Raw genomic sequence first — 11,038 nt, forward strand, 5'->3', positions numbered from 1 at the left:
GCAAAGCAGCTGATGTCAAGCCAGGAGACCAAGGACTGTGTGTGCATGCTAATGTTTTCCACTTTGATAATTTTGACATTCTTTTTGAATAATCCTTTGAATATTTTCCTATCATCTACCTTGATAAAGTAAAGGTTTTCAGGTGTCCTTCCTCACATCTCTTTAGGTGCTTTGAACACAGTAATATGCTGTAGAAGCCAAGAGGGAAATACAGATACTTTCTAGGTACTAAATATCAGATTTTAGTCATTAAGTTTCAAAGATATGTTTTGTAGGCAATAACTATACAGGTGAATAACAAGTTATAATGCAAGTTTAATAGCAAGCCCTTCCTTGCTATTAAAAATAACAAAATACACTTAAGAAATAAGACACTAGGATATAAATATAGTTCATGTTATATTTACATTTTGGTTCTCATAGGAAAATATTTATAAAATGATGTTAGATTCTTGGAAAAGTGAATGCTATGGTGATACCTCTGCAGAAAGGATCGTTTGTACATCTACAGTCTCAGCGAGGTCAGTGGACCCTGCAGCATGGTGCTCCTTAAGCTTTGGAAAGTTTCCAGGGCAGATTCCCAATGACCTGGAGGTGCTGTCCTTTTCTGGGCTTGGGCTCTTATTTTTGGAAAAAGCTTCCTATTTCTCATTTCTGTTCTTCCACTGCTATTGTTATGCTTCTAGTATTAGATTAAAAAATTTTATCTCTTACAGTCAGTCACACAATTGACTCCTATCTAGGGGGATCATACAGAGTATTCGTGTTAGTGGACTACTTTTATGGTGGGCTTAATAACCCTGGGTGGTAAGTAATCTGTGAGAAAATTTTAGCGTTGATATCCTAATTGCTTATGTTGGTGCAGGTAATTAACATGGTTTTCCTCCTGCAGGAAATTGCAGGGGATAAAATTTGCCACTCCAAAATGTATTACTTTAGCATAAAGATTATTTTGAGCTGGAGGCAAATAAGAATTAATAGATGCAAAAAGAAACCTTTCTGGAGCTTCCCTTACCTAACTAAAAACAAACTTCTCAGAAACGAGGACCATCGTATATTGCCTCTCCTGGGGGAGTTTTATGGCCATGAAAAAGATGGAGAGTCAGTGCTGAGATGAATCGGCATAAACAAACGTTACTCTGTTTCCCCCACATATTTATCTTCCCACAGTTTGCCACCTTTGGAAGCCTAAAATCCCTTTTCCTTTGTCTTGCCACTTCCCTACAAATTCGTTGCTAAGATGCTATATAAACCCAAGTTCTAACTACCCCTTTGAGTTACTCATCATTGAGATTTCTTCTCTGTGATGTGTGCTACATGCATTAATAAACTGTTTATTTTTCTCTTGTTAACCTATCTTTTGTCAGTCTAATTTTCAGGGCCCCAGCCAATGTACCTAAGATGCGTAGAAGAAAAGGAAAATTTTTCCTCCCTTCCAAAGTCATCTAAAGCTATTTCCTCTTCTGCAGAACTTGTAGAGCTACTAAAACACATCCTTAACAAGGCGGATAAGGGGAAATATGATACACTACCCAACCCAGGAAACTCCCTTTCTTTAGGCCTTTCTCTCAGTTCCACACTGCTGTTCAGCCTCTCACTAGGTCATGGTTCGTGGTTAACTTTTTATAGTTTTCCTAACTGAACTGTGAACTTCTAGTTTGTAGCCTCTTGTTGTGGAGTAGACTTATGTTTATTTTCTGCCTTTATCTCCATTTCTAATCCAGATAATGCCATTTGCCTTGGTCATTTCCATGAATTCAACCTACAATCTCTTAGGCAAGACCTTCTTATAAATCCTAAAGGATCTACCATATGGCTAGACACACATCAAATATTGAAGAAACATGGACTGATGCTTACATAATTAATTGATGGGGACTGTCTTGCCACTGTACACTTCCCGACCACAGATTACATTCAAACAGTGAAGAGTTTGGCAACCAGTGCCAACAGTGAAGTTGCCCTGGGAGCTTGCAGTTCAATGAGCTGCTTCCAGCTGACCAACAGTTGCCTGGGGCAGTCAGGTCATTTGAGAACCAAAGGAAACCCAGTGAGAAACAAATGCAATGCATCTAAATATCAGGTTATCAATGTTATTACCGTTTATTATTTTAGTTACCATTTGTTGAGCACTTAGGCTGTGCCAAGCACCAAAGCTAAGTGCTTTACATTTAACAGTAATTATGGGAAAGATAGTATTATCCCTATTTCTCAGATGAGGAAATGAAAGCTTAGAGAAATTAAGCAACTTGCTCAAAGTCACAGAATTTAAATGGCATATAAGTGGTTGGGATTTGAACCTGGGTCTGTCTAGATTTACAGCATGTACTCTTGACAGAAGAGATACCCTTTGTTATTACGTTTGGTAAATGGGGGCCTCAGCTGCTGTCAGAGAGCAAACGTCAGAGAACAGCATTGCTGTCCTTCTTCATCTTGCTCTTCAGCCTCTGCTTAACACTGCATCATGTTCTTAAGAATGTTTCCTATAAATGTTGCTTCTAGATTTAAGTTGACTCTCCTTGTTCTATGTTCTCTTCAGAGGTTATAACACCAGTTCCATCTGAGGGAGTCATCTTTGCCTTCACACTCTCTCTACAGAAGAATAAAGGGACATCAGAAGTTTCCTTATGCAATCACCACCCCCATAAAGGATGTAACTCAAATGACCCTGGTTATTATTTCCATGGTGATAGCAGAAAAAGTTTCTGTGTGTACATGTAAGTGTGCATACACACGTGGACAGCAAAGACAAAACATGATACATTGTTGTTAACCTTCAGGTCTTTTCATTTTCTTTAGTAATTGCACAAGAGGGCAAGAGTCACATGTGAAACTAATTACAGGAGGACATACTGAGTAGTACAGCAGTTAAAATGCTGTGGGTTTACATTATTTGTTGAAAGATCGAATATGAGAAAAAAATTCTAATTTTTATAAAAGTTGTTTCCAAAAGGAATCAAATAACTCTATTTAAAAAAGGCTACTGTTTTGGTGTCCCCCTATTTCAAGGAAATAATTATCTGAAAAATGCACATATCATTTTGTTTACAAAAATCTCTGGTGTATTTTGTTTGGCCTTTTCTACCCACATCACTCAGCACATTCATTTTTATCCAAATGTTTTATACATGCCATATTATTTGACCATCTGTTGTCTTTGACACATTGTTTTTCTCTCTGAGTTTTATTTATTTATTTTTTAAAAGTTGTCTCTCAGTGAGTTGCTCATTTAACTACTTACAGATATTTGTGTTTGCTTGTGAAGTAAAGACCACTTATTGTCTTTTAAAGGATCATCATCTTCCTATCTGAGAAACATGCACAATTCTCAGCTTGTCTATACCATGTGTTTGAAGGTACAGCTGTCAGTCCTGGGCGGTGGATTGCAATGAAGACTGGGCAGGACAAAATGATACCAGTTCCCAGAGAGCTTGGTGGATAAGGTACAGAGAGGGAGGCATGAGGTCACAAGTTGGGGAAAGCAAAGTGAGTTAACACTGCAATATGAGAAAAACAAGTACCATGAATTCAGAGGATGAAGCTAGCATCAGAGTCAAGGGGTAGTGACATCCTAGCCAAAGGTAACATGGAAAGGCTACTGAAGAGTTGGAGCAAAGGTCTAGGAGTAGTGGTATGATTCAGACAGAAGACCAAGGAATAGGATATAATAGAACAAGAGTGCGGAGACCAGGAAACGTCTGAGAGTCTAATGACAAGTGGCGGGGCTATAGACATGTCTTAAAAAGATATAATTCCTCATCTTTGGAAAAGGAAAGGATGATGTCTGGAAGTTGGGCGGCATGGCACTGAGGTGTTTTGGGTAAAGGCTCACATGGAAATTATACCATAAAATAAATACCGAATACCAATCTTTTTGTGCTAGATACCAGCTAAATTGTCCATGATCAGGAGTTTCAGCTATACATTTTTGTTCATCTTTTAAATGGCATTATTGGGTTTTGGTTTTCAATAATCTTAAAATGTATCTCTGCTGTAAATAAAAAGGAAATCATGAAATTACTATAGAAATTCCAGTTTGAGTTTAGTATTCTTAAGAAAATAAGCAATCCATTTTCCACATACAACCCATTCCTAATCAGCACTCATCACCCTTGCTGTTCAGAAAACAATTTTTATGGCGAGATCAGAGTTGCCAACCACTAGATAAGGTCAGTAACGTGACTCATGGATGCAAAACAGGCAGTTTTTGGAAAGACCAGGTGCTGGTTTATGCAACTTGGCTGATGGCAGACACAGCAGATGCTCAGAAAGGCAGACTTTGGAATACTACATGTGGATCTTTCCATAAACAAGAATTGTTCTTGAAAAGTTTATTCAGTTTATTGGACATGGTAGTCTTCTTCCCCATTAGGGATGAATGTTTCCATTCACTGATGTCAAAAAACTAAATCCCACCATTAGTTTCAGAAATCTCAAAGAGCAGAGCTTTAAAAGAGGCACTAGTGTTTTCTTCTTTTAAGAGATATTTGAAACTCTGGCAAGGGTCTTGAACTATAATTTATATAAATTGGGATACATTCATGGAAAGAGAGGTTATTGTGCAAACTACTGGGATTCTGAGATACTGACAAAAAAATTTGTAAATTTAGACTTTATTTCTCCCTCTTTCACTGGTTGAATTTATTGGATGACCTTAAATGAGTAATGTAATGTCTTTGTACCTCAACTTTTCCCTTTGAAAATGTAAATAAAATTGATACACAGTACAAATAAGAGTTTATTCTATCCATGACTCTTTGGATATTTTTAATATACTTATAACATTGTCTTCCAAATAAATTCATAAATAAATCAGATTTTGGAAAATGGCAAACCCTATTTATTTCTTGTTTGAAACTTCATCCATGACACATAAATAAAGCTAGATATTCATTGCCTTTATTTCTCCCTAAAATATCATTTTTTGGGCAAAACAGAATTACTGCTGCTTCTTTCAAGTTATTTTTCCAGAACCATTTGAATTTTCTCATTGCATTTTTATTCTGAATAAATCGTGTGTTTTTAAAGCCTTCTCCCTAAATATTTTATGATCAAATTTTGTCTTTGAGATTGAATCTGTGGTCCTTTTTAAAAATTTTGATGTAATTGACTCTGAGACCCCTCTCTAAATTTAAACTAAGAATATAAAACTTCTCAAAAATCACCCTGAATAAAATTAATAATAAAGCATTTTATAGAACTTGCCTCGGTTTACACTAATTCAGATTCTGTTGTTAATTTCAGGATAAGAAGAAAGTACAAAAAAGAGGACACATTACCAAGAATGATCTCTAAATTAAGTAATTTGATTGATTGGATTACTTATGTAATGAGATTCTTGATTCTAATTACATATACCTTAAAAATAATTTAATTAATTGATTTTATGTGAAGTTAGAGGTCAAATTTGGCTGCTTAATGGAATCACCTGGGTAGCTTAAAATTGACACATAGATAGGTCCTTCCTCCAGATATCCTAATTCAATTGGTCTGGGTGAGGCTTTGGCATTAGGAGTTTTAAGAGCTCATCAGGTGATTCTAATGAGCAGTCACCGGTCTAGAGACAGGGCATGATTGGGGATCAAAAGTTACCGCCTCCAACAATCACCTTCATTAAATAGGAGAAGGTACCTGAGGATAAGTTACAAAGCAGAGGGAAAACCTTACATTTGCCACAACACCTCCAGCTAAGAGGAAGCTTGGAGATGATATGATAGATTATTATGTAATATTTTATTCTTCTCATCTAGAAGATTTGACCTTGAAAAATGTAGCCTTGGATTGGCTGTGATGAAATTGTCCTAGGCTTCTGGAGGGTTTATCTGACTAATTTTCTACTGTGTACATTTTCTGTGTTATTGTAATAATGGATAGGAATAAACTTTTGGCCTTTTCTTATCACAGTTGTCTGGGAACAACATCACAATACAAGAGACTAAAAACATCTTCTAAGACTCCAGTGTAATTTTTCTTTTGAAATCTTTGAGAACAATTTTTTCTCTTATGTATAATGAAAAACATTGCTTTCTTTGCAATGAATATTAAATATTTAAGACAATCTGGATAGATTTTGAAAAATTTCTGGAGAAAGCTTGATTGGCTTTCATATAAGCATACTCATTCGGAAAATATACCAAGTTCTTTCCTAACCAATGATAAGTCAAGACATTGCACTTTTTAATAAAAATAAGAGCTGCTTCTCTAAGAAACGAAATAGGAAAGACAGCATAAATCAGTACTTCTGTGATCACAAAGGTCATCTTGTGTATACGTGGGTGATTGTCATTCCATCTTCCAGCCTCCTGCACGTAACTAGGTAAGATGATCATTACTGGTTTCCAATCTGGAGAAATCTGGGGTGTAGAGTGAACTGCAACTGAGGTTAGCTCTGGAGGTGATGCTGATACCTTCTGATTGCAGGATTTACCTCTAGGTCACTTTAGTTTTGAAGAGGCCCAGGAAGGCTCATTATGATGCCCTTTCTATTTTTCTTTGGTTGAGAATTAGAAGAAAATATTTTTCTAATCTTTGAATAGTATTCAGAAATGAGTCCTGTATCAAACACTTTCCATGTTGAGTGGGCTCAATAGGAGATTAAATTAATGCATGTAATAAAATAGAAAAATTTTAATTAAAATCTGAATGAGGGAAAATATAAAATAATGCAAGACAGGGAAGAAAGTATAAAATGTGCAGGTCAGGGTGTTCTACATAGTTACTAAAGTTGAGCAACAGATTTGGTTCTAGGTTTCCTGGTTTTCAAAGGAAAAAGGGTACAAGAAAAAGATTACATATTTTTATGTTATCTTTAAAAAGAAAAAACACTAGTTTTTGGGAATATATTCACATTGTTCTTAGAAGAGAGACAATACAGTCTCTTCAAATTCATAATCGAGGGAGGAGGGCTTAACTGTTCTATGTCCTCCTTGGTCAGTAAATTCCTTAAATATTTAGAGGCTGCTACTTCTGTGAACAACTTTGAGAAGGCTGGCTATTAACCTATACCAGCTTTGTGGATCCAAAGTGTGCTATCAAATCTTTTCATTGAGACCTCATCATCAACCATGTCTGAAGAGATTTGTGAGGGGTTATGTGTACGCTAACCTACCGATTCTTAAATAGTGCCAATACTATTCTTATAAATACCTCATTTGAATTTATTCCTGGAACTAAAGTGACATCCACACAAACCAGTTGGATTCCTGTTGCTTTTAACTTACACAGTAACTATAGACTGTTCAGGGTGAAAGTAAGACAGGAATTCTTGTCCCTAGCAGTGCCTTGGCATCTCCTATGGAAAAATGTAGAAATATTCCCAGGCTCCACATGAGTTCCACAAACTCAGATTATCTGAGGGTGAAGGTCCAGCACCAATATTAAAAGTTTGCAGGTGATTTTGATGCAAATCAGCATTGAAAATCACTGCAATAATAATTGCTATTGTTTGCCAAAGAAGGAGATATCTAGTATATTAGAAGGAGGAGGGGAAGGATCCATTAACAACTATTTTTGAAAATTGGTACCAACTTTTGTACTTTACAATTGACTTAGAATATAGCCAGTGCTTCATAAAAATCTCTTTATGTGCTGCTTATAAATATCATGACATTTAAAAAGTACAGCAGCGTAGGTATTAGTATTCTTGTAGTACATTTCACTAAAAATGACTTCATAATATATTAAAACTTCTGTAATATTAATAATAACTTGATTCAAAATAGAATAACTCCTTGGCATCTCTGTTTTATGCACTGATCTCATATATCTTCCTTTTCTACCTTCCACTTACATTAAGATAGTTTGCTTAAGAGGCCCTGAGCAAGGTGGAGTGGAGGTTTCGCAGAGCTGAGTAAAGTCAAAATGACTTTCAGAACTTTCCTATTCATTATGTCTCATTTTTGTAATTACTATGGCCAAGAACAGGTGGTCTGTGAAGCACAGTGGCTGTACACAATGTTACCTCAAACATGTGTCTGATGGTTCAGTGGCACGGGCAGGTTGTCGATACTGAAATACCGTTTCCAGAGTTTAATGTCTAGTTTATCTCTGAAGTGGATTTAATTTATTCTCTTCATGAACTTTATTAGCATGAACTTTATATCCATGCCTTACACAATATGTCAGTGTGAATAATTCCCAATTGGAGCGTGTTTTAAATAAGAAAAATTGATGTGTAGTTTAAATTAGAAGGATGGAACAGAAAGCTTATTCTTGTTTGTGTTATGAATTCGATATTCTATCATTTAATTGGATTGGCTTTGAGTATTGTGGTTCATGGTCGGAACACACCTCAAGACGTTGAATTTCCAGAGTCTGAAACGCATTATTTTTGTCCTAAAGCTCTCTTTGCTGAGAGACCATACTATTATGATAAAGAGGTGCCAGAGATGTTTTCCACTTCCCATCTTTTCTTTCCTCCATGTACTAGTCCTACTCTGCTTCTCTCTTCTTTTTTTTTCCTGAAAATCCAGTTTATTTTTCATGTTGGGGAAAGATCCAGTCAGTGTGATCAATTTCTCTGCATCTATAATAATTCATCAAAATAAATTTTCCCAGCTGGGCAAGGTGGCTCACATCTGTAATTGTAGCACTCTGGGAGGCTGAGGCAGGAGGATCACTTGATGTCAGGAGTTCAAGACTAACCTGAGCAAGAGCAAGACCCCGTCTCTATTAAAACCAGAAAAATTAGCCGGGCATGGTGGCACATGCCTGTAGTCCCAGCCACTTGGGAGGCTGAGGCAGGGGGACCCCTTGAGCCCAGGAGTTTGAGGTTGCTATGAGCTAGGCTGATGCCACGGCACTCTACTCAGGGCAACAGAGTGAGATTCTGTCTCAAACTAAATAAATAAATAAAATAAAAATAAATAAATAAATAAATAAAATAAATTTCCCCACAAGACTCTTATCCATCAACTGAAAATCCTGGTCTGACAACACACTCAAATAAATTTCTTGAAATTCACCTCTTAAAACTTGGAGGAAAATGTGGCAAGACTTTACTGTAATATTTACTGCACTACAAATGGCTAAAGGGCAAGTTGTGTTTTACAAGGTGACTGGTACAACAGTTGAGTTTAGGAAATTAGTGTTTTAGTGCATTTTGCTCCAGTTTTAGCCAACACGTTTCATTTTCCTTTTTTTTGGTTTTTGTTTTTGTTTTAGGGGGGTCGGAGGAGCACAAAGTGGACTTGAGTAATTTTCCATTGTTTGAAAAAGATACAACTCTGTAAACAAAACAGTATATGCTGCCTTTCTCTTAAGACCTGAACATTTTAAGTGAGAAGTTTGTAAAACATTACACAACTTTTTATTGTTAAATGAGAAAAATCTTATTTGTTACATTATCACTCACATCGCTAGTCAGAGAAATGCTGCACTGATGAAGAAAGTCAATGTTGGACCAACCAAAGTCCTCATTTCTAACACGGTCACTTACAAAAAAATGTTTAACACAGCCCAACACAACATTCTTGGTTTTCTTCATATTGAAGTCCCCCTAAAGATCATCTTCTAATGGAGTATATCACTACATACATTATAGTTCTTCATTTTTACAGTTCACCCCAAACCGTATGGAGATGTATCACACTAAAATTTCTAAAGCTGTTAGGACATCCTTCACATATTATCGTCATCTGTCTCCTTGTCTCTGTGTCCTCATTCTCAATTTGGGGCTGAAAGTGCTGTTTTTCCAGGGTCCAAATGTGAAGTCACAGATCAGGCCATTTTTCAAGACACCATTTTTCTATAACTGTCTTCTCAGATCATTCTCCTGTAACTGTTCACTGATAACTTGAAATTCTCTCGTTACATCCTCGATTAAGCGTGTACATGTTTCATCATTTCCACCGTCTTCCTGCCTGCTCATCTCTTTTTAACAATCTGTGTTCTGCCTCAAGTGAATTTGAAAGAACATTGGTTTGTGCGAAGGTTGAACACTGAACAATCTGTTGGGAAACCACCGAGGCATTGCCGTTCTCTTGTGGAATTTCATTTTTATCAGACTTTCCGTTTATATTCTTTTCTTGGTGAGTGCTGTTGCTGTTATGTAAATTAAATAAGTCATCATCCTTCTCTGAGCCAGCATGACTTTCATCTTCATGTTCCTCTTCTACTCTGTCCCTTTTCAATGCTTTCAAAAATTCACTCTTCTTATCAGTGCACGTTTGTGTCAGTTTGGTTCGAGGTTGCTGATTAAGCTTGCTAACAGATGAAGAGGAATTTGAGCAATTACACTCTTTCACTGAATTTGTTGACGAACTAAAATTCTTGGCAGTTGATTTAAAGGCATTGAAGTTGCCAACATTATATGTAGACTCATGAGGGAAAAAAGTCCCACTTTCCTTTTCTTCAGTTTGGCTTTTCCATTGTGTAGGTTTTGTAGGTGGAGCAGCAGGTTTAGGGACTAAACCTTTATAAACACTTGGACCAGTTATGTTGTTGACTGGCCGTGATTGAAGATTTCCTACTACATGAAATCTGGGTAGTTGTGAGTCTTTTGTATTACCTTTCTTGATAATCAGCATACTTGGAGCTCTAGATTTAGGATTTGGAGGGTATTCCCATACTCCTGTAGCTTAAAATTTATTCTGATTTGGTTCTCTTTCATAGTCAGGATTTATAGATGGAAAACCCTCAGGCTCAAATGGTTTGCATTCTCTCTTGTCTTCTTTCCTCCGGTTTTATTGTCAGGTATGTTGTTTTCATATAGTTCTTGGCTTTTTTCAGAATGGAAAATACTGCTACGAGAGTAGGAGCTTCTACCATGGAATCCCCCTTGATAATTTATGTTTTCAGTGTGATTTCTTCCATGTGTACACCATTCATTTTTTTCTTTCCTTCCAAAGTTACCTCCATTAGGATGTCCAATACCAGAACCAAAACCATCTGAAAAGTTGTGTTGTTGATGATTCACATCATTACAATTTTCTGTCCATGAGAAGTTTTCAGAATGCTTCTCAAAATTCAATGACGAATTCGTTGATGATGCTGGAGTAGGAAAATTAAGCTGGTCTGGAGCAAAGTCATGCTGGGTCAT

General features: G+C 36.5%; 1 pseudogene; it reads right to left on the bottom strand.

Moving 5' to 3' along the window:
• Positions 1-9,551: 9,551 nt before the first annotated feature.
• Positions 9,552-11,038, bottom strand: LOC105816480 (annotated as a pseudogene).

Source organism: Propithecus coquereli, unplaced genomic scaffold (genome assembly GCF_000956105.1).
Source record: "Propithecus coquereli isolate 6110/MARCELLA unplaced genomic scaffold, Pcoq_1.0 Scaffold376, whole genome shotgun sequence".
Taxonomy (NCBI): domain Eukaryota; kingdom Metazoa; phylum Chordata; class Mammalia; order Primates; family Indriidae; genus Propithecus; species Propithecus coquereli.